At 60.8% G+C, this 22500-nt stretch overlaps 2 non-coding genes across 2 annotated transcripts; both read left to right on the forward strand.

Annotated features, from left to right (window-relative positions):
• Positions 1-11213: 11213 nt before the first annotated feature.
• On the forward strand, positions 11214-11332 carry LOC131870784 (5S ribosomal RNA). The gene has a single exon (XR_009369086.1). It is a non-coding gene; the product is annotated as a 5S ribosomal RNA (ribosomal RNA).
• A 7817-nt stretch (positions 11333-19149) lies between these two features.
• Positions 19150-19268, forward strand: LOC131870801 (5S ribosomal RNA). The gene has a single exon (XR_009369103.1). It is a non-coding gene; the product is annotated as a 5S ribosomal RNA (ribosomal RNA).
• Positions 19269-22500: the final 3232 nt, after the last annotated feature.

Genomic DNA, 22500 nt, shown 5'->3' on the forward strand with positions numbered 1-22500 from the left:
ATAACAGGTATAGTTCCGCGGCGGCCGAGAAGACTCACCGCATAGGAATCGGGATGCGAGGCGAGGGATGCGGCGGGAAGGCCCCGACGGCTAAACGGAAGAGGCTGCAGGGCCGCCTCGGAATGGTCCAAGCATCGGATGCGATTGGGACGACTACCAGTGCCAACCCCTTATCCCGCGATGCGTCCGATACACAGATAGTTCCAAGGCGGCCGAGGAGCCTCACCGCATATCAATCGGGGTGCGAGGCGAGGGATGGGGCGGGAAGGCCCCAACGGCTAGACGGAAGAGGCTTCAGGGCCACCTCGGAATGGTCCAAGCATCGGACGCGCTTGGGGCGACTGCCAGTGCCAACCCCTTATCCCGCGATGCGTCCGATACACAGATGGTTCCAAGGCGGCCGAGGAGCCTCACCGCATAGCAATCGGGGGTGCGAGGCGAGGGATGGGGCGGGAAGGCCCCAACGGCTAGACGGAAGAGGCTTCAGGGCCGCCTAGGAATGGTCCAAGCATCGGACACGCTTGGGGCGACTACCAGTGACAGCCCCCTATCCCGCGATGCGTCCGATACGAAGATGGTTCCAAGGCGGCCGAGGAGCCTCACCGCATAGCAATCGGGGTGCGAGGTGGGGGATGCGGCGAGATGGCCCCAACGGCTAGACGGAAGAGGCCACAGGGCCGCGTCGGAATAGTCCAAGCATCGGACGCGCTTGGGGCGACTACCAGTGACAACCCCTTATCCCGCGATGCGTCCGATACGAAGATAGTTCCAAGGCGGCCGAGGAGCCTCACCGCATAGCAATCGGGGTGCGAGGTGGGGGATGCGGCGAGATGGCCCCAACGGCTAGACGGAAGAGGCTGCAGGGCCGCCTCGGAATAGTCCAAGCATCGGACGCGCTTGGGGCCACTACCAGTGACAACCCCTTATCCCGCGATGCGTCCGATACGAAGATAGTTCCAAGGCGGCCGAAGAGCCTCACCGCATAGCAATCGGGGTGCGAGGTGGGGGATGCGGCGAGATGGCCCCAACGGCTAGACGGAAGAGGCCACAGGGCCGCCTCGGAATAGTCCAAGCATCGGACGCGCTTGGGGCGACTACCAGTGACAACCCCTTATCCCGCGATGCGTCCGATACGAAGATAGTTCCCAGGCGGCCGAGGAGCCTCACCGCATAGCAATCGGGGTGCGAGGCGAGGGATGCGGCGAGATGGCCCCAAAGGCTAGACGGAAGAGGCTGCAGGGCTGCCTCGGAATAGTCCAAGCATCGGACGCGCTTGGGGCGACTACCACTGCCAACCCCTTATCCCGCGATGCGTCCGATACACAGATAGTTCCGAGGCGGCCGAGGAGGTGGGGGATGCAGCGAGATGGCCCCAACGGCTAGACGGAAGAGGCTGCAGGGCCGCCTCGGAATAGTCCAAGCATCGGACGCGCTTGGGGCGACTACCAGTGACAACCCCTTATCCCGCGATGCGTCCGATACACAGATAGTTCCGAGGCGGCCAAGGAGCCTCACCGCATAGCAATCGTGGTGCGAGGTGGGGGATGCGGCGAGATGGCCCCAACGGCTAGACGGAAGAGGCTGCAGGGCCGCCTCGGAATGGTCCAAGCATCGGATGCGCTTGGGGCGACTACCACTGCCAACCCCTTATCCCGCGATGCGTCCGATACACAGATAGTTCCAAGGCGGCCGAGGAGCCTCACAGCATAGCAATCAGGGTGCGAGGCGAGGGATGCGGCGAGAAAGCCCCAACGGCTAGAGGGAAGAGGCTTCAGGTCCGCCTCGGAATGGTCCAAGCATCGGACGCGCTTGGGGCGACTACCAGTGACAACCCCTTATCCCGCGACGCGTCCGATACACAGATAGTTCCAAGGCGGCCGAGGAGCCTCACCGCATAGCAATCGGGGTGCGAGGCGAGGGATGCGGCGAGAAGGACCCAACGGCTACACGGAAGAGGCTTCGGGGCCGCCTCGGAATGGTCCAAGCATCGGACGCGCTTGGGGCGACTACCAGTGACAACCCCTTATCCCGCGACGCGTCCGATACACAGATAGTTCCAAGGCGGCCGAGGAGCCTCACCGCATAGCAATCGGGGTGCGAGGCGAGGGATGCGGCGAGAAGGACCCAACGGCTAGACGGAAGAGGCTTCGGGGCCGCCTCGGAATGGTCCAAGCATCGGACGCGCTTGGGGCGACTACCAGTGACAACCCCTTATCCCGCGACGCGTCCGATACACAGATAGTTCCAAGGCGGCCGAGGAGCCTCACCGCATAGCAATCGGGGTGCGAGGCGAGGGATGCGGCGAGAAGGACCCAACGGCTAGACGGAAGAGGCTTCGGGTCCGCCTCGGAATGGTCCAAGCATCGGACGCGCTTGGGGCGACTACCAGTGACAACCCCTTATCCCGCGACGCGTCCGATACACAGATAGTTCCAAGGCGGCCGAGGAGCCTCACCGCATAGCAATCGGGGTGCGAGGCGAGGGATGCGGCGAGAAGGACCCAACGGCTAGACGGAAGAGGCTTCGGGTCCGCCTCGGAATGGTCCAAGCATCGGACGCGCTTGGGGCGACTACCAGTGACAACCCCTTATCCCGCGACGCGTCCGATACACAGATAGTTCCAAGGCGGCCGAGGAGCCTCACCGCATAGCAATCGGGGTGCGAGGCGAGGGATGCGGCGAGAAGGACCCAACGGCTAGACGGAAGAGGCTTCGGGTCCGCCTCGGAATGGTCCAAGCATCGGACGCGCTTGGGGCGACTACCAGTGACAACCCCTTATCCCGCGACGCGTCCGATACACAGATAGTTCCGAGGCGGCCGAGGAGCCTCACCGCATAGCAATCGGGGTGCGAGGCGAAGGATGCGGCGAGAAGGACCCAACGGCTAGACGGAAGAGGCTTCGGGTCCGCCTCGGAATGGTCCAAGCATCGGACGCGCTTGGGGCGACTACCAGTGACAACCCCTTATCCCGCGACGCGTCCGATACACAGATAGTTCCAAGGCGGCCGAGGAGCCTCACCGCATAGCAATCGGGGTGCGAGGCGAGGGATGCGGCGAGAAGGACCCAACGGCTAGACGGAAGAGGCTTCAGGGCCGCCTCGGAATGGTCCAAGCATCGAACGCGCTTGGGGCGACTACCAGTGACAACCCCTTATCCCGCGACGCGTCCGATACACAGATAGTTCCGAGGCGGCCGAGGAGCCTCACCGCATAGCAATCGGGGTGCGAGGCGAGGGATGCGGCGAGAAGGACCCAACGGCTAGACGGAAGAGGCTTCAGGGCCGCCTCGGAATGGTCCAAGCATCGGACGCGCTTGGGGCGACTACCAGTGACAACCCCTTATCCCGCGACGCGTCCGATACACAGATAGTTCCGAGGCGGCCGAGGAGCCTCACCGCATAGCAATCGGGGTGCGAGGCGAGGGATGCGGCGAGAAGGACCCAACGGCTAGACGGAAGAGGCTTCAGGGCCGCCTCGGAATGGTCCAAGCATCGGACGCGCTTGGGGCGACTACCAATGACAACCCCTTATCCCGCGACGCGTCCGATACACAGATAGTTCCGAGGCGGCCGAGGAGCCTCACCGCATAGCAATCGGGGTGCGAGGCGAGGGATGCGGCGAGAAGGACCCAACGGCTAGACGGAAGAGGCTTCAGGGCCGCCTCGGAATGGTCCAAGCATCGGACGCGCTTGGGGCGACTACCAGTGACAACCCCTTATCCCGCGACGCGTCCGATACACAGATAGTTCCGAGGCGGCCGAGGAGCCTCACCGCATAGCAATCGGGGTGCGAGGCGAGGGATGCGGCGAGAAGGACCCAACGGCTAGACGGAAGAGGCTTCAGGGCCGCCTCGGAATGGTCCAAGCATCGGACGCGCTTGGGGCGACTACCGTTGCCAACCCCTTATCCCGCGATGCGTCTGATACACAGATAGTTCCGAGGCGGCCGAGGAGCCTCACCGCATAGCAATCGGGTTGCGAGGCAGATTATTGGGAAGGGAACCCCCTGGGATGCGGCTCAAGCAGTGCCCAAAGGGACTGGAATGCGGAATCACATCGAGAGACCCAAATGCTATACGAGGGCTCAAATCGAATTATCGATTTGGCCACGACATGGACGCATCGGAACGACTACCTTTGCCGAACCACTCGCAATTGCATCCATACCGAAACCAATAGACATTTCCGTTAGAGCCCTCGCATAGCATTCGGGAATCTCGCATGCCCCTCTAAATCGACCAATGCTGGCGCTCAATGAAAATCCGAGCGCTACCACCGTTCGAGCGCCAGCATTGGTCGAGTTAGAGGGGCACGGGGGAGAATGCTCCAGTCAACACCTCCCCTATATAAGTTATTTGTCCGATTCTCGCACAACCGTAGTCTGCCTCGTCGAATCAAACAACGGTCCCAGATTCCGACTTCCGTTCCGTAGAGACCCAAAAGCTAGATGGAGGCTCGCAAGAAAGAGAGTCGGCGCATAGCAATCGGGTTTCTCGAACGTTTAGGGACCGAGCTCACTTGCGGATAGGGCAAAATCCGCCAAGCAACCCAAAAGCTAGACGGGGGCTCGAATCGAATCGCCTAGGCGGCCACAACAACGACGTGTTGGATCGACTACCAGTGCCAAACCATTCAGCAAGACTAGTCTGTGTCGAGGCCGGATAGAGATTCTCAGAGAGCGCCCGCATAGCATTTAGGAGACCTGCCGCGTCCCTCACACTCGACAAATGGTGGTGCACGTTTATAAATCCGAGCGATCCCAACCCTTTCAAGCACCAACATCGGTCGAGATAGAGGGGCACGGAGGGGGCTGCGTGAGACAACACAGTCCCCTATATAAGTTATTTGTCCGATTCTCACACATCCGAAGAATGGTCATCAAATCGGACAACAGCCCAAACTTCCGACTTCCGTCCCAGAAAGCCCAAGAGCTATCTAAAACGTTCATGGCCGGAACTCGATCGCGGCTATACCAGTCCGCCAAGCAACCCAAAAGCTAGACTGGAGCTCTAGTCGAATCACCTCTGTGGCCATTGCAAGGACGTGTTGGAGCGACTACCATTGCCGAACCATTCCGCAGGTCGAGTCCATACCAAGGCCGCATAGAGATTCACGATGAGCTCCTGCATAGCAATCAGGAGACTTGCCGTGTCCATCACAATCGATAAATCCTGGTGCAAGATTTTTGCATCCGAGCGCTCCAACCAGTCGAGCACCAGCATCAATCGACATAAACGGGCACGGGGGGAGGATGCTCGAGAACACTACCTCCCCTATATAAGTTATTTGTCCGATTCTCAAGCAGCCGAAGTCTGGTCATCGAATCGGGTCAAAGACCACAACTTCCGACTTTACCCACAATGCAAGTCATCGAATCGAACATCGGCCCCCGAGTCGGACTCCATGCGTATGTCAGGTCATCGGACCCAAATTCCGCCTTCCTGCGCATAGGCGGGCCATCAATATCAACTCGGTCATCGGACCCAAACTCCGCCTTTTTGCGTATGGCACGCCTTCAAATCGGTCATCGGACCCAAATTCCGCCTTCCTGTGCATGGCGGGCCATCAACATCAACTCGGTCATCGGACCCAAATTCCGCCTTTCTGCGCATGGCACGCCATCAACTCGGTCATCGGACCCAAATTCCGCCTTCCTGCGCATGGCAGGTCATCGGACACAAATTCAGACCTCGCCAATATGCCTACGTATCGAATCGGTCATCGGACCCAACTTCCGACTTCATCCATACTGTAGGGTCTTTGAGGTTGGCGCGGTGCGCTCAACCCAGGGAGTCGACCCATCGAAGCATACACCTCCCCTATATAAGCTATTTGTCCGATTCCCACACCTGTGTAGTTTGCACCTCTGACCAGGACATCGACCCCAACTTCCGAACTCGACTGCAACGACGGCACCAGCGCCTTGGTGCGCACCTTGCGACGCACAGTCCCAACATTCGCCTTCCTGCACATGGCAGGTCATCGGACCCAAATTCCGACCTCGCGAGTATGCCTACATATCGAATCGGTCATCGGACCCAACTTCCGACTTCATCCATACCGTAGGGTCTTTGAGGTTGGCGCGGTGCGCTCAACCCGGGGAGTCGACCCAACGAAGCATACACCTCCCCTATATAAGCTATTTGTCCGATTCCCACACCTGTGTAGTTTGCACCTCCGATCAAGACATCGACCCCAACTTCCGAACTCGCCTCCAACGACCGAACCAGCGCCTTGGTGCGCACCTTGCAACGCACAGTGCCAACATTCGCCTTCCTGCACGTGGCAGGTCATCGGACCCAAATTCCGACCTCGCGAGTATGCCTACATATCGAATCGGTCATCGGACCCAACTTCCGACTTCATCCATACCGTAGGGTCTTTGAGGTTGGCGCGGTGCGCTCAACCCGGGGAGTCGACCCAACGAAGCATACACCTCCCCTATATAAGCTATTTGTCCGATTCCCACACCTGTGTAGCTTGCACCTCCGATCAGGACATCGACCCCAACTTCCGAACTCGACTAAAAAGACCGCACCAGCGCCTTGGTGTGCACCTTGCAACGCACAGTGTCAACATTCGCCTTCCTGCACATGGCAGGTCATCGGACCCAAATTCCGACCTCATGAGCATACCTACTAATCGAATCGGTCATCGGACCCAACTTCCGACTTCATCCATACCGTAGGGTCTTTGAGGTTGGCGCGGTGCGCTCAACCTGGGGAGTCGACCCATCGAAGCATACACCTCCCCTATATAAGCTATTTGTCCGATTCCGACACCTGTGTAGTTTGCACCTCCGCTCAGGACATCGACCCCAACTTCCGAACTCGCCTGCAACGACCGAACCAGCGCCTTGGTGCGCACCAAAAGTGCGCACTTTTGGAGGGCACTTTTCTGCGCTCCAAAGGTGCGCACTTTTGGAGGGCACTTTTTGGAGGGCACTTTTCTGCGCTCCAAAGGTGCGCACTTTTGGAGGGCACTTTTTGGAGGGCACTTTTCTGCGCTCCAAAGGTGCGCACTTTTGGAGGGCACTTTTTGGAGGGCACTTTTCTGCGCTCCAAAGGTGCGCACTTTTGGAGGGCACTTTTTGGAGGGCACTTTTCTGCGCTCCAAAGGTGCGCACTTTTGGAGGGCACTTTTTGGAGGGCACTTTTCTGCGCTCCAAAGGTGCGCACTTTTGGAGGGCACTTTTTGGAGGGCACTTTTCTGCGCTCCAAAGGTGCGCACTTTTGGAGGGCACTTTTTGGAGGGCACTTTTCTGCGCTCCAAAGGTGCGCACTTTTGGAGGGCACTTTTTGGAGGGCACTTTTCTGCGCTCCAAAGGTGCGCACTTTTGGAGGGCACTTTTTGGAGGGCACTTTTCTGCGCTCCAAAGGTGCGCACTTTTGGAGGGCACTTTTTGGAGGGCACTTTTCTGCGCTCCAAAGGTGCGCACTTTTGGAGGGCACTTTTGTGCACTCCAAAGGTGCGCACTTTTGGAGGGCACTTTTCCTGTGCTCCAAAGGTGCACACCTAGGTGAGCACCTTCGACCACACCTTGTAGCACACCAAACTCTGACTTTCGACTTCATCCGCAATGCAGGGTCTTTGAGGTTGGCGCAATGCGCACAACCAGGGGAGTCGACCCATCAAACCCAACACCTCCCCTATATAAGCTATTTGTCTGATTCTCATACATGCGTAGCCTGCAGGAGCAATTAGGACATCGACCCCAACTTTCGGCTTCTAAACGAAAACAAGGTCTTTGAGGTTGGTGTAATGCGAACAACTAGGGGAGTCAACCCATCAAACCCAACACCTCCCCTATATAAGCTATTTGTCTGATTCTCATACATGTGTAGTCTACAGGAGCAATTAGGACATCGACCCCAACTTTTGACTTCTTAACGAAAACAAGGTCTTTGAGGTTGACGTAATGCGCACAACCAGGGGAGTCGACCCATCAAACCCAACACCTCCCCTATATAAGCTATTTGTCCGATTCTCATACATGTGTAGCCTGCAGGAGCCATTAGGACATTGACCCCAACTTTTGACTTCTTAACGAAAACAAGGTCTTTGAGGTTGGCGTAATGCGCACAACCAAGGGAGTTGACCCATCAAACCCAACACCTCCCCTATATAAGCTATTTGTCTGATTCTCATACATGTGTAGCCTGCAACAACGATTAGGACATCCACCCCAACTTCTGAATTCGTCTGCGTTGACCGCACCAAAGGTGCACGCCTTGGTGCTCACCAAAATCCGACTTCCGACTTCTTCTGCTATGCGGGGTCTTTGAGGTTGGCGCAGTGCGCACAACCAGGGGAGTCAACCCACCGAATGCAACACCTCCCCTATATAAGCTATTTGTCTGATTCTCATACATGCGTAGACTGCAGCAATGATTAGGACATCCACCCCAACTTTTGACTTCTTAAACAAGACAGGGTCTTTGAAGTTGGTGCAGTGCACACAACCAGGGGAGTCGACCCATCAAACGCAACACCTCCCCTATATAAAGCTATTTGTCCGATTCTCATACGTGTAGTCTGCAGCAGCGATTAGGACATCGACCCCAACTTCCGAATTCGTTTGCATTGACCGCACCAAAGGTGCACGCCTTGGTGTGCACCCTGGAGTGCACTTTGGTGCTCACCTCGGTGCACACTTTGGTGTGCACCTCGGTGTGCACCAAAGGTGCGCACCTTGGAGCGCACCAAAGGTGTACACTTTGGAGCGCACCACATAGGGTCTTTGAGAGGTTGGCGCAGTGCGCACACCAAGGTGGGTGTTGAGGTGCGTGCCGAGGTGGGTGGGTGCTAGGGTGCGCTCCATGGTGGGTGCCAGGGTGGGTGCGTGCTAGGGTGGATTCCAAAGAGGGTCATAGGGTGGGTGCCAAGGTGGGTTGGTGATATAGTGGGTTCAAAGGTGGGTACTAGGGTGGGTTCCAAGGTGGGTCACAAGTTGGGTGCCAGGATGCGTGGGTGTTAGGTTGGGTGCCAAGGTGGGCTCCTGCGTGGGTGGGTGCTAGGGTGGGTTTCAAGGTGGACGCGAGGGCGGGTGCCAAGGTGGGTAACAAGTTGGGTGTTAGGATGGGTGAGTGCTAGAGTGGGTGCCAAGGTGGGTGGGTGCTAAGGTGGATGCCAAGGTGGTTCACAGGGTGGGTGGGTTCTAGGGTGAGTTCCAAGGTGGGTCACAGGTTCAGTGCTAGGGTGGGTGTCAAGGCGGGTGTCGAGGTGCCTGGGTGCTAGGGTGTGGATGCCAATGTGGGTCATAGGGTGGGTACTAGGGTGGGCTGCAATGTGGGTGCCAAGGTGGGTAACATGCTCGGTGGGTTCTAAATTGGGTGCCAGGGTGGGTGTGCACCCACCTTGCCCGAGGTGGGTGCCAAGGTGCCAGTGTGGGTGGGTGCTAAGGTGGATGCCAAGGTGGGTGAGAAGGTGGGTGATAGGTTGAGTGGTAGGATGGGTGGGTGCCAAGATGGGTCACAGGGTGGGTGCAAGGGTGGGTAGGTGCTAGGGTTGGTGTCAGGGTGGGTGGGTGCTAGGTTGGGTTCCAAGGTGGGTGCGAGGGTGAGTGTCAAGGTGGGTCACAGGTTAGGTGCTAGGATGGGTGAGTGCTAGGGTGCAAAGGTGCCAGGGTGGGTGCTAGGATGGGTCGATGCTAGGGTGAGTGGCAAGGTGGGTCCACAAGTGTCAAGGTGGGTGCCGAGGTGGGTGCCAAGTCGGCGACTGCTATGGTGGATGCCAAGGTGGGTCACGGGGTGGGTGCCAAGTTGCTAGGTTGGGTTCCAAGGTGGGTGCCAACGTGGGTGCTAGGGTGCGTGGGTTAAAGGGTGTGTCACAACGTGGGTGCCAGGATGGGTGCGCACCCACACTGGCCAAGACGGGTGCGGGTGCAAGGTTGGGTTCCAAGCCCGGTCACAGGCTGGGTGCTAGGATGGGTGGGTGCCAAGGTGGGCACCAGGGTGGGTGCACCCACCCTGGCCAAGGTGGGTCACGGGGTGGGTCCTAGGGTGGGTAACGGGGTGGGTACTAAGGTGCGTGCCAAGGTGGGTCATAGGGTGGGTGCCAAGGTGGGCACCAGGGTGGGTGTGCACCAACCCTAGCCAGGGTAGGTCACGGGGTGGTTGTCGGGGTGGGCGTCAAGGAGCCAAGGTGGGTGGCAAGTAGCCAAGTTGCGTGCCAAGGTGGGTGTCGGGGTGGGTGCCAAGGATCCAAGGTGGGTGCCAAGGAACCAAGGTGGGTGTCTGGGTGGGTGCCGAGGTGGGAGCCAGGGTGGGTCCCAAGGTGAGTGCAAAGGTGGGTGCCAGGGTCAAGGTGAGTGCCAATGTGGGTTCCAAGGTGCCAGGGTCAGGGTGAGTGCCAATGTGGGTTCAAAGGTGCTAAGTTGGGTGCGAGGTTGGGTGCGAGGGTGGGTGGGTGCCAAGGTGTGCTAGGTGGAAGCCCGGGTGGGTCGGCATCCCATGGGTGTCGAGTTGGGTGCCTGATGGGTGCTTCTTGTCAAGTTTTAGTCGTCGGGACTCATTTCGAGCCTTAGAGGTCGTTTCTTGTCCGGTTGCCCTGTCTTCGACCTGGGAACCCAATTTTGGTCCTCGGGTCCCATTTTTTTTTGTCTCGCATCCCACTTTTGGCCTGTGGCCTTTTCGGGGTCGATTCTCGTTTTGGGCATCAGAGCATGTTTCTTCTCCTAAAACCCAATATTTGTTTATTAAGTCTCGGAACACATTTTTGTTCTCGTGGACCCATCATGGGTCTTGGAACGCATTTGTGGTCCTTGGGTCCCATTTTGCATCCCGAAACTTGTGTTTTGGTGCTTGATCCCTATTTTGGGTGCCCACCTTGCACCAAGTGCGCACCCGGGGCAAACCGAGCGCCTTGGTGCACCGGGGCAAGATCGAGCGTGCACCCGAGGCGCCCCGAACATGCACCAAGGTGCACTCGGCCCACATGTGAGCGCAGGTCGTTGCGCCCGAGGTGGTGTGTGGGCACCGCGTTGCAGACGGGACACTGCACGCACACGACGCCCCCTCCAGGTGCACGCACGTAGGCCGGGCCGGGTGCACACCCGACGCCCTAGCAAGGTGCGCGCACCCGGGCAGGGCTCACACTTGGCGAACGGGGCGCACTTCGCGAGGGAGGGTGTGCACCTCGACGGGGGTGGGTGGCCGGGGTGGATTCGCACGTGGGTCGCGGTTTGCTAAGTACACACTGCGACAAGCTCATAACGGGTGCGATCATACCAGCATTAGTGCACCGGATCCCATCAGAACTCCGCAGTTAAGCGCGCTTGGGCCGGAGTAGTACTGGGATGGGTGACCTCCCGGGAAGTCCCGGTGTTGCACCCTTTTTTAGTTTTTCGCCGGGCGTCGCAATGCTATTTGAATAAACCTTTTGCCCGTTTGCGTTCTCGTCGGGGCCGGGCCGGGCCGGGGTGCGCTGCCCGCACTACCGCGCGCGCGGGGGCGACACCGAGCGCGCACCCGAGGCACCCCGAGCACACAGGCCACGGTGCAACCCGGGCGTTGTGCGCGCACCCCGGTGCGCCCGAGGTGCTGCGCGCGCACCCAGGTGAAATCGGTGTGCACCTCGGCCAGTGCGCGCTCGGTCGAGTCGCGCACGTTGGCCAAGGTGCACGGTGATGTTTCTTACTCTAAGGTTCCGCACCAGACGCCCGGGACAGGTGAGCGAAGCTGGGCGGGGCCGGGTGCGCGGCCGGGGCAGGTGCACGCAGCTGGAGAGAGCTTTGGAGCACACTTCGGAGCGCACCAATGATGCGCTCCATTCAAAAGTTTCCTGAAAAGGCAAAAAAAGTTGAGATTATAGAATTTCCCACTTGAGAGATTGTAAAAAAAAAAAATTTAAAATGAAGGAAACGCGGGTGCCAAGGTGTGCGCAGCCCAGCCAAGGTGTGCGCACCAAGGCGCCCACCCTGGCGAAGGTGCACGCAAGGTGCGCACCCGAGGCAAACCGGACAATTAACCCAACTTTCGACTTCGCGCGCACCTTGGAGCGCACTTCGGAGCGCTCCTTGGTGCGCACCAATCTTGGGCACCTCGGAGTGCACCATGGCGCCCACCAAGGTGCGCACCCGGGGCAAACCGAGCTCCGACTTCGTGCGCACCTTGGAGCGCACGAAAGGTGCGCACCATGGCGCCCACCAAGGTGCGCAGCCCAGCCAAGGCGTGCGCATCAAGGTGCGCACCCTGGCGAAGGTGCGCACCCGGGGCAAACCGAGCTCCGACTTCGTGCGCACCTTGGAGCGCACAAAAGGTGCGCAACCCAGCCAAGGTGTGCGCACCCCGGTCAAACCGAGCTCCGAATCGTGCGCACCAGAGGTGCACGCCATCGTGCGCACCTTGGAGCACACTTCGGAGCCCTCCTTGGTGCGCGCCGATGTTGCGCACCTCGGAGCGCACCCGGGGAAAACAATGCAATTAACCCGACTTTCGACTTCGTGGGCACCTCGGAGCGCTCTCGGGTTCGCACCTCGGAGCACACCGAGGTGCGCACCTTTGATGCGCTGCCTTCACCAATTTCCAGAAAAGGCAAGAAAACATTGAGAAGGTGTGCGCACCGAGGTGCCCACCCTGGCGAAGGTGCACGCGAGGTGCGCACCCGGGGCAAACCGGGCTCCGACTTCGTGCACGCCGCACCTTGGAGCACACTTCGGAGCGCTCCTTGGTGCGCACCAGGGCGCGCAACCCAGCCGAGGTGCCCACCCCGGCGAAGGTGCACGCGAGGTGCGCACCCGGGGCAAACCGGGCTCCGACTTCGTGCACGCCATGGTGCCCACCGCGGCGAAGGTGCACGCGAGGTGCGCACCCGGGGCAAACCGGGCTCCGACTTCGTGCACGCCGCACCTTGGAGCACACTTCGGAGCGCTCCTTGGTGCGCACCATGGTGCCCACCAGGGCGCGCAACCCCGCCGAAGGTGCACGCGAGGTGCGCACCCGGGGCAAACCGGGCTCCGACTTCGTGCACGCCGCACCTTGGAGCACACTTCGGAGCGCTCCTTGGTGCGCACCATGGTGCCCACCAGGGCGCGCAACCCCGCCGAAGGTGCACGCGAGGTGCGCACCCGGGGCAAACCGGGCTCCGACTTCGTGCACGCCATGGTGCGCACCGCGGCGAAGGTGCGCACCCGGGGCAAACCGGGCTCCGACTTCGTGCACGCCGCACCTTGGAGCACACTTCGGAGCGCTCCTTGGTGCGCACCAGGGCGCGCAACCCAGCCGAGGTGCCCACCCCGGCGAAGGTGCACGCGAGGTGCGTACCCGGGGCAAACCGGGCTCCGACTTCGTGCACGCCGCACCTTGGAGCACACTTCGGAGCGCTCCTTGGTGCGCACCATGGTGCCCACCAGGCCGCGCAACCCAGCCAAGGTGTGCGCACCAAGGTGCACGCGAGGTGCGCACCCGGGGCAAACCGGGGTCCGACTTCGTGCACGCCGCACCTTGGAGCACACATCGGGGCGCTCCCGGGTTCGCACCGGCGTTGCGCACCGTGGTGGGCACCTCGGAGCACACCAAGGTGGGCAGCGAGGTGCGCACCTTTGATGCGATGCCTTCACTAATTTCCATAAAAGGCAAAAAAAAAACGAGATTTTAAAATTTCCGTTTTGAAAGATAGTGAGAAAAAGGGAATGCTGGTGCCATCTTGAGCCCGCCCTGGTGCGCAGCCCAGCCAAGGTGTGCGCACCAAGGTGCCCACCCTGGCGAAGGTGCGCGCCCGGGCAATTAATCCAACTTCCAACTTCGCGCGCGCCAGGGTGGGAGCGCACCCAACAACCGGGCCTGGGAAGAGCCAATGCGAGAAACCCCACCAAACGCTCTGACAAAAAAAGAGGGGGCGCTCCAGTAACCCCGCTTCGGAGCGCACCCTGGGCAAACCCAGCCAAGGTGCCCACCCCGGCCAAGGTGCAGGCGAGGTGCGCACCCGGGGCAAACCGGGCTCCGACAACGTGCACGCCGCACCTTGGAGCACACTTCGTAGCGCTCCCGGGTGCGCACCTCAGAGCACACCAAGGTGGGCAGCGAGGTGCGCACCTTTGATGCGCTGCCTTCACTAATTTCCAGAAAAGGCAAAAAAAAAAGGAGATTTTAAAATTTCCGTTTTGAAAGATAGTGAAAAAAACGGAACGCGCGTGCCATCTTGAGCCCGCCCTGGTGCGCAGCCCAGGTAAGGTGCCCACCCTGGCAAAGGTGCGCACCCGGGCAATTAACCCTACTTCCGACTTCGTGCGCGCCAGGGTGGCAACCGGGCCTCGGAAGAGCCAATGCGAGAAACCCCACCAAACGCTCCGACAAAAAAAGAGGCGGCGCTCCAATAACCCCGCTTCGGAGCGCAGCCGGGGCAAACCCAGCCAAGGTGCCCACCCCGACGAAGGTGCACGCGAGGTGCGCACCCGGGGCAAACCGGGCTCCGACAACGTGCACGCAGCACCTTGGAGCACACTTCGAAGCACTCCCGGGTGCCCACCGGCGTTGCGCACCGTGGTGGGCAGCGAGGTGCGCACCTTTGATGCGCTGCCTTCACTAATTTCCAGAAAAAGGCAAAAAAAAATGAGATTTTAAAATTTCCGTTTTGAAAGATAGTGAAAAAAAAGGAACGCGGGTGCCATCTTGAGCCCGCCCTGGTGCGCAGCCCAGGCAAGGCATGCGCACCAAGGTGCCCACCCGAGGTGCACACCCGGGGCAAACCGGGCTCCGACTTCGTGCAGGCCGCACCTTGGAGCACACTTCGGAGCGCTCCTTGGTGCGCACCATGGTGCCCACCAGGGCGCGCAACCCAGCCAAGGTCTGCACACCAAGGTGCCCACCCCGGCGAAGGTGCACGCGAGGTGCGCACCCGGGGCAAACCGGGCTCCGACTTCGTGCACGCCATGGTGCCCACCGCGGCGAAGGTGCACGCGAGGTGCGCACCCGGGGCAAACCGGGCTCCGACTTCGTGCACGCCGCACCTTGGAGCACACTTCGGAGCGCTCCTTGGTGCGCACCATGGTGCCCACCAGGGCGCGCAACCCAGCCAAGGTGTGCGCACCAAGGTGCACGCGAGGTGCGCACCCGGGGCAAACCGGGGTCCGACTTCGTGCACGCCGCACCTTGGAGCACACATCGGAGCGCTCCCAGGTTCGCACCAGCGTTGCGCACCTTTGATGCGCTGCCTTCACTAATTTCAAGAAAAGGCAAAAAAAAACGAGATTTTAAAATTTCCGTTCTGAAAGATAGTGAAAAAAACGGAACGCGGGTGCCATCTTGAGCCCTTCCTGGTGCGCAGCCCAGGCAAGTTGTGCGCACCAAGGTGCCCACCCTGGCGGAGGTGCGCGCCCGGGGCAATCCGGGCTCCGACTTCGTGCACTGCATGGTGCCCACCAAGGCGCGCAACCCAGCCAAGGTGCCCACCGCAGCGAAGGTGCACGCGAGGTGCGCACCCGAGGTGCACACCCGGGGCAAACCGGGCTCCGACTTCGTGCACGCCGCACCTTGGAGCACACTTCAGAGCGCTCCTTGGTGCGCACCAGGGCGCGCAACCCAGCCGAGGTGCCCACCCCGGCGAAGGTGCACGCGAGGTGTGCACCCGGGGCAAACCGGGCTCCGACTTCGTGCACGCCATGGTGCCCACCGCGGCGAAGGTGCGCACCCGGGGCAAACCGGGCTCCGACTTCGTGCACGCCGCACCTTGGAGCACACTTCGGAGCGCTCCTTGGTGCGCACCATGGTGCCCACCAGGCCGCGCAACCCAGCCAAGGTGTGCGCACCAAGGTGCACGCGAGGTGCGCACCCGGGGCAAACCGGGGTCCGACTTCGTGCACGCCGCACCTTGGAGCACACATCGGGGCGCTCCCGGGTTCGCACCGGCGTTGCGCACCGTGGTGGGCACCTCGGAGCACACCAAGGTGGGCAGCGAGGTGCGCACCTTTGATGCGATGCCTTCACTAATTTCCATAAAAGGCAAAAAAAAAACGAGATTTTAAAATTTCCGTTTTGAAAGATAGTGAGAAAAAGGGAATGCTGGTGCCATCTTGAGCCCGCCCTGGTGCGCAGCCCAGCCAAGGTTTGCGCACCAAGGTGCCCACCCTGGCGAAGGTGCGCGCCCGGGCAATTAACCCAACTTCCAACTTCGCGCGCGCCAGGGTGGGAGCGCACCCAACAACCGGGCCTGGGAAGAGCCAATGCGAGAAACCCCACCAAACTCTCTGACAAAAAAAGAGGGGGCGCTCCAGTAACCCCGCTTCGGAGCGCACCCTGGGCAAACCCAGCCAAGGTGCCCACCCCGGCCAAGGTGCAGGCGAGGTGCGCACCCGGGGCAAACCGGGCTCCGACAACGTGCACGCCGCACCTTGGAGCACACTTCGTAGCGCTCCCGGGTGCGCACCTCAGAGCACACCAAGGTGGGCAGCGAGGTGCGCACCTTTGATGCGCTGCCTTCACTAATTTCCAGAAAAGGCAAAAAAAAAAGGAGATTTTAAAATTTCCGTTTTGAAAGATAGTGAAAAAAACGGAACGCGCGTGCCATCTTGAGCCCGCCCTGGTGCGCAGCCCAGGTAAGGTGCCACCCTGGCAAAGGTGCGCACCCGGGCAATTAACCCTACTTCCGACTTCGTGCGCGCCAGGGTGGCAACCGGGCCTCGGAAGAGCCAATGCGAGAAACCCCACCAAACGCTCCGACAAAAAAAGAGGCGGCGCTCCAATAACCCCGCTTCGGAGCGCAGCCGGGGCAAACCAAGCCAAGGTGCCCACCCCGACGAAGGTGCACGCGAGGTGCGCACCCGGGGCAAACCGGGCTCCGACAACGTGCACGCAGCACCTTGGAGCACACTTCGAAGCACTCCCGGGTGCCCACCGGCGTTGCGCACCGTGGTGGGCAGCGAGGTGCGCACCTTTGATGCGCTGCCTTCACTAATTTCCAGAAAAAGGCAAAAAAAAATGAGATTTTAAAATTTCCGTTTTGAAAGATAGTGAAAAAAAAGGAACGCGGGTGCCATCTTGAGCCCGCCCTGGTGCGCAGCCCAGGCAAGGCATGCGCACCAAGGTGCCCACCCGAGGTGCACACCCGGGGCAAACCGGGCTCCGACTTCGTGCAGGCCGCACCTTGGAGCACACTTCGGAGCGCTCCTTGGTGCGCACCATGGTGCCCACCAGGGCGCACCCGAGGCAAACCGGGCTCCGACTTCGTGCACGCCGCACCTTGGAGCACACATCGGAGCGCTCCCAGGTTCGCACCAGCGTTGCGCACCTTTGATGCGCTGCCTTCACTAATTTCCAGAAAAGGCAAAAAAAAACGATATTTTAAAATTTCCGTTCTGAAAGATAGTGAAAAAAACGGAACGCGGGTGCCATCTTGAGCCCTTCCTGATGCGCAGCCCAGGCAAGTTGTGCGCACCAAGGTGCCCACCCTGGCGGAGGTGCGCGCCCGGGGCAAACCGGGCTCCGACTTCGTGCACTGCATGGTGCCCACCAAGGCGCGCAACCCAGCCAAGGTGCCCACCGCAGCGAAGGTGCACGCGAGGTGCGCACCCGAGGTGCACACCCGGGGCAAACCGGGCTCCGACTTCGTGCACGCCGCACCTTGGAGCACACTTCAGAGCGCTCCTTGGTACGCACCAGGGCGCGCAACCCAGCCAAGGTGCTCACCCCGGCGAAGGTGCACGCGAGGTGCGCACCCGGGGCAAACCGGGCTCGGACTTCGTGCACGCCGCACCTTGGAGCACACATCGGAGCGCTCCCGGGTTCGCACCAGCATTGCGCACCTTTGATGCGCTGCCTTCACTAATTTCCAGAAAAGGCAAAAAAAAGAAAAAAATGAGATTTTAAAATTTCCGTTTTGAAAGATAGTGAAAAAAACGGAACGCGGGTGCCATCTTGAGCCCGCCCTGGTGTGCAGCCCAGGCAAGTTGTGCGCACCAAGGCACCCACCCTGGCCAAGGTGGGTCACGGGGTGGGTCCTAGGGTGGGTAACGGGGTGGGTACTAAGGTGCGTGCCAAGGTGGGTCATAGGGTGGGTGCCAAGGTGGGCACCAGGGTGGGTGTGCACCAACCCTAGCCAGGGTAGGTCACGGGGTGGTTGTCGGGGTGGGCGTCAAGGAGCCAAGGTGGGTGGCAAGTAGCCAAGTTGCGTGCCAAGGTGGGTGTCGGGGTGGGTGCCAAGGATCCAAGGTGGGTGCCAAGGAACCAAGGTGGGTGTCTGGGTGGGTGCCGAGGTGGGAGCCAGGGTGGGTCCCAAGGTGAGTGCAAAGGTGGGTGCCAGGGTCAAGGTGAGTGCCAATGTGGGTTCCAAGGTGCCAGGGTCAGGGTGAGTGCCAATGTGGGTTCAAAGGTGCTAAGTTGGGTGCGAGGTTGGGTGCGAGGGTGGGTGGGTGCCAAGGTGTGCTAGGTGGAAGCCCGGGTGGGTCGGCATCCCATGGGTGTCGAGTTGGGTGCCTGATGGGTGCTTCTTGTCAAGTTTTAGTCGTCGGGACTCATTTCGAGCCTTAGAGGTCGTTTCTTGTCCGGTTGCCCTGTCTTCGACCTGGGAACCCAATTTTGGTCCTCGGGTCCCATTTTTTTTTGTCTCGCATCCCACTTTTGGCCTGTGGCCTTTTCGGGGTCGATTCTCGTTTTGGGCATCAGAGCATGTTTCTTCTCCTAAAACCCAATATTTGTTTATTAAGTCTCGGAACACATTTTTGTTCTCGTGGACCCATCATGGGTCTTGGAACGCATTTGTGGTCCTTGGGTCCCATTTTGCATCCCGAAACTTGTGTTTTGGTGCTTGATCCCTATTTTGGGTGCCCACCTTGCACCAAGTGCGCACCCGGGGCAAACCGAGCGCCTTGGTGCACCGGGGCAAGATCGAGCGTGCACCCGAGGCGCCCCGAACATGCACCAAGGTGCACTCGGCCCACATGTGAGCGCAGGTCGTTGCGCCCGAGGTGGTGTGTGGGCACCGCGTTGCAGACGGGACACTGCACGCACACGACGCCCCCTACAGGTGCACGCACGTAGGCCGGGCCGGGTGCACACCCGACGCCCTAGCAAGGTGCGCGCACCCGGGCAGGGCTCACACTTGGCGAACGGGGCGCACTTCGCGAGGGAGGGTGTGCACCTCGACGGGGGTGGGTGGCCGGGGTGGATTCGCACGTGGGTCGCGGTTTGCTAAGTACACACTGCGACAAGCTCATAACGGGTGCGATCATACCAGCGTTAGTGCACCGGATCCCATCAGAACTCCGCAGTTAAGCGCGCTTGGGCCGGAGTAGTACTGGGATGGGTGACCTCCCGGGAAGTCCCGGTGTTGCACCCTTTTTTAGTTTTTCGCCGGGCATCGCAATGCTATTTGAATAAACCTTTTGCCCGTTTGCGTTCTCGTCGGGGCCGGGCCGGGCCGGGGTGCGCTGCCCGCACTACCGCGCGCGCGGGGGCGACACCGAGCGCGCACCCGAGGCGCCCCGAGCACACAGGCCACGGTGCAACCCGGGCGTTGTGCGCGCACCCCGGTGCGCCCGAGGTGCTGCGCGCGCACCCAGGTGAAATCGGTGTGCACCTCGGCCAGTGCGCGCTCGGTCGAGTCGTGCACGTTGGCCAAGGTGCACGGTGATGTTTCTTACTCTAAGGTTCCGCACCAGACGCCCGGGACAGGTGAGCGAAGCTGGGCGGGGCCGGGTGCGCGGCCGGGGCAGGTGCACGCAGCTGGAGAGAGCTTTGGAGCACACTTCGGAGCGCACCAATGATGCGCTCCATTCAAAAGTTTCCTGAAAAGGCAAAAAAAGTTGAGATTATAGAATTTCCCACTTGAGAGATTGTAAAAAAAAAAAATTTAAAATGAAGGAAACGCGGGTGCCAAGGTGTGCGCAGCCCAGCCAAGGTGTGCGCACCAAGGCGCCCACCCTGGCGAAGGTGCACGCAAGGTGCGCACCCGAGGCAAACCGGACAATTAACCCAACTTTCGACTTCGCGCGCACCTTGGAGCGCACTTCGGAGCGCTCCTTGGTGCGCACCAATCTTGGGCACCTCGGAGTGCACCATGGCGCCCACCAAGGTGCGCACCCGGGGCAAACCGAGCTCCGACTTCGTGCGCACCTTGGAGCGCACGAAAGGTGCGCACCATGGCGCCCACCAAGGTGCGCAGCCCAGCCAAGGCGTGCGCATCAAGGTGCGCACCCTGGCGAAGGTGCGCACCCGGGGCAAACCGAGCTCCGACTTCGTGCGCACCTTGGAGCGCACAAAAGGTGCGCAACCCAGCCAAGGTGTGCGCACCCCGGTCAAACCGAGCTCCGAATCGTGCGCACCAGAGGTGCACGCCATCGTGCGCACCTTGGAGCACACTTCGGAGCCCTCCTTGGTGCGCGCCGATGTTGCGCACCTCGGAGCGCACCCGGGGAAAACAATGCAATTAACCCGACTTTCGACTTCGTGGGCACCTCGGAGCGCTCTCGGGTTCGCACCTCGGAGCACACCGAGGTGCGCACCTTTGATGCGCTGCCTTCACCAATTTCCAGAAAAGGCAAGAAAACATTGAGAAGGTGTGCGCACCGAGGTGCCCACCCTGGCGAAGGTGCACGCGAGGTGCGCACCCGGGGCAAACCGGGCTCCGACTTCGTGCACGCCGCACCTTGGAGCACACTTCGGAGCGCTCCTTGGTGCGCACCAGGGCGCGCAACCCAGCCGAGGTGCCCACCCCGGCGAAGGTGCACGCGAGGTGCGCACCCGGGGCAAACCGGGCTCCGACTTCGTGCACGCCATGGTGCCCACCGCGGCGAAGGTGCACGCGAGGTGCGCACCCGGGGCAAACCGGGCTCCGACTTCGTGCACGCCGCACCTTGGAGCACACTTCGGAGCGCTCCTTGGTGCGCACCATGGTGCCCACCAGGGCGCGCAACCCCGCCGAAGGTGCACGCGAGGTGCGCACCCGGGGCAAACCGGGCTCCGACTTCGTGCACGCCGCACCTTGGAGCACACTTCGGAGCGCTCCTTGGTGCGCACCATGGTGCCCACCAGGGCGCGCAACCCCGCCGAAGGTGCACGCGAGGTGCGCACCCGGGGCAAACCGGGCTCCGACTTCGTGCACGCCGCACCTTGGAGCACACTTCGGAGCGCTCCTTGGTGCGCACCAGGGCGCGCAACCCAGCCGAGGTGCCCACCCCGGCGAAGGTGCGTACCCGGGGCAAACCGGGCTCCGACTTCGTGCACGCCGCACCTTGGAGCACACTTCGGAGCGCTCCTTGGTGCGCACCATGGTGCCCACCAGGCCGCGCAACCCAGCCAAGGTGTGCGCACCAAGGTGCACGCGAGGTGCGCACCCGGGGCAAACCGGGGTCCGACTTCGTGCACGCCGCACCTTGGAGCACACATCGGGGCGCTCCCGGGTTCGCACCGGCGTTGCGCACCGTGGTGGGCACCTCGGAGCACACCAAGGTGGGCAGCGAGGTGCGCACCTTTGATGCGATGCCTTCACTAATTTCCATAAAAGGCAAAAAAAAAACGAGATTTTAAAATTTCCGTTTTGAAAGATAGTGAGAAAAAGGGAATGCTGGTGCCATCTTGAGCCCGCCCTGGTGCGCAGCCCAGCCAAGGTGTGCGCACCAAGGTGCCCACCCTGGCGAAGGTGCGCGCCCGGGCAATTAACCCAACTTCCAACTTCGCGCGCGCCAGGGTGGGAGCGCACCCAACAACCGGGCCTGGGAAGAGCCAATGCGAGAAACCCCACCAAACGCTCTGACAAAAAAAGAGGGGGCGCTCCAGTAACCCCGCTTCGGAGCGCACCCTGGGCAAACCCAGCCAAGGTGCCCACCCCGGCCAAGGTGCAGGCGAGGTGCGCACCCGGGGCAAACCGGGCTCCGACAACGTGCACGCCGCACCTTGGAGCACACTTCGTAGCGCTCCCGGGTGCGCACCTCAGAGCACACCAAGGTGGGCAGCGAGGTGCGCACCTTTGATGCGCTGCCTTCACTAATTTCCAGAAAAGGCAAAAAAAAAAGGAGATTTTAAAATTTCCGTTTTGAAAGATAGTGAAAAAAACGGAACGCGCGTGCCATCTTGAGCCCGCCCTGGTGCGCAGCCCAGGTAAGGTGCCCACCCTGGCAAAGGTGCGCACCCGGGCAATTAACCCTACTTCCGACTTCGTGCGCGCCAGGGTGGCAACCGGGCCTCGGAAGAGCCAATGCGAGAAACCCCACCAAACGCTCCGACAAAAAAAGAGGCGGCGCTCCAATAACCCCGCTTCGGAGCGCAGCCGGGGCAAACCCAGCCAAGGTGCCCACCCCGACGAAGGTGCACGCGAGGTGCGCACCCGGGGCAAACCGGGCTCCGACAACGTGCACGCAGCACCTTGGAGCACACTTCGAAGCACTCCCGGGTGCCCACCGGCGTTGCGCACCGTGGTGGGCAGCGAGGTGCGCACCTTTGATGCGCTGCCTTCACTAATTTCCAGAAAAAGGCAAAAAAAAATGAGATTTTAAAATTTCCGTTTTGAAAGATAGTGAAAAAAAAGGAACGCGGGTGCCATCTTGAGCCCGCCCTGGTGCGCAGCCCAGGCA

Source organism: Cryptomeria japonica, unplaced genomic scaffold (genome assembly GCF_030272615.1).
Source record: "Cryptomeria japonica unplaced genomic scaffold, Sugi_1.0 HiC_scaffold_348, whole genome shotgun sequence".
Classification (NCBI taxonomy): Eukaryota; Viridiplantae; Streptophyta; class Pinopsida; order Cupressales; family Cupressaceae; genus Cryptomeria; species Cryptomeria japonica.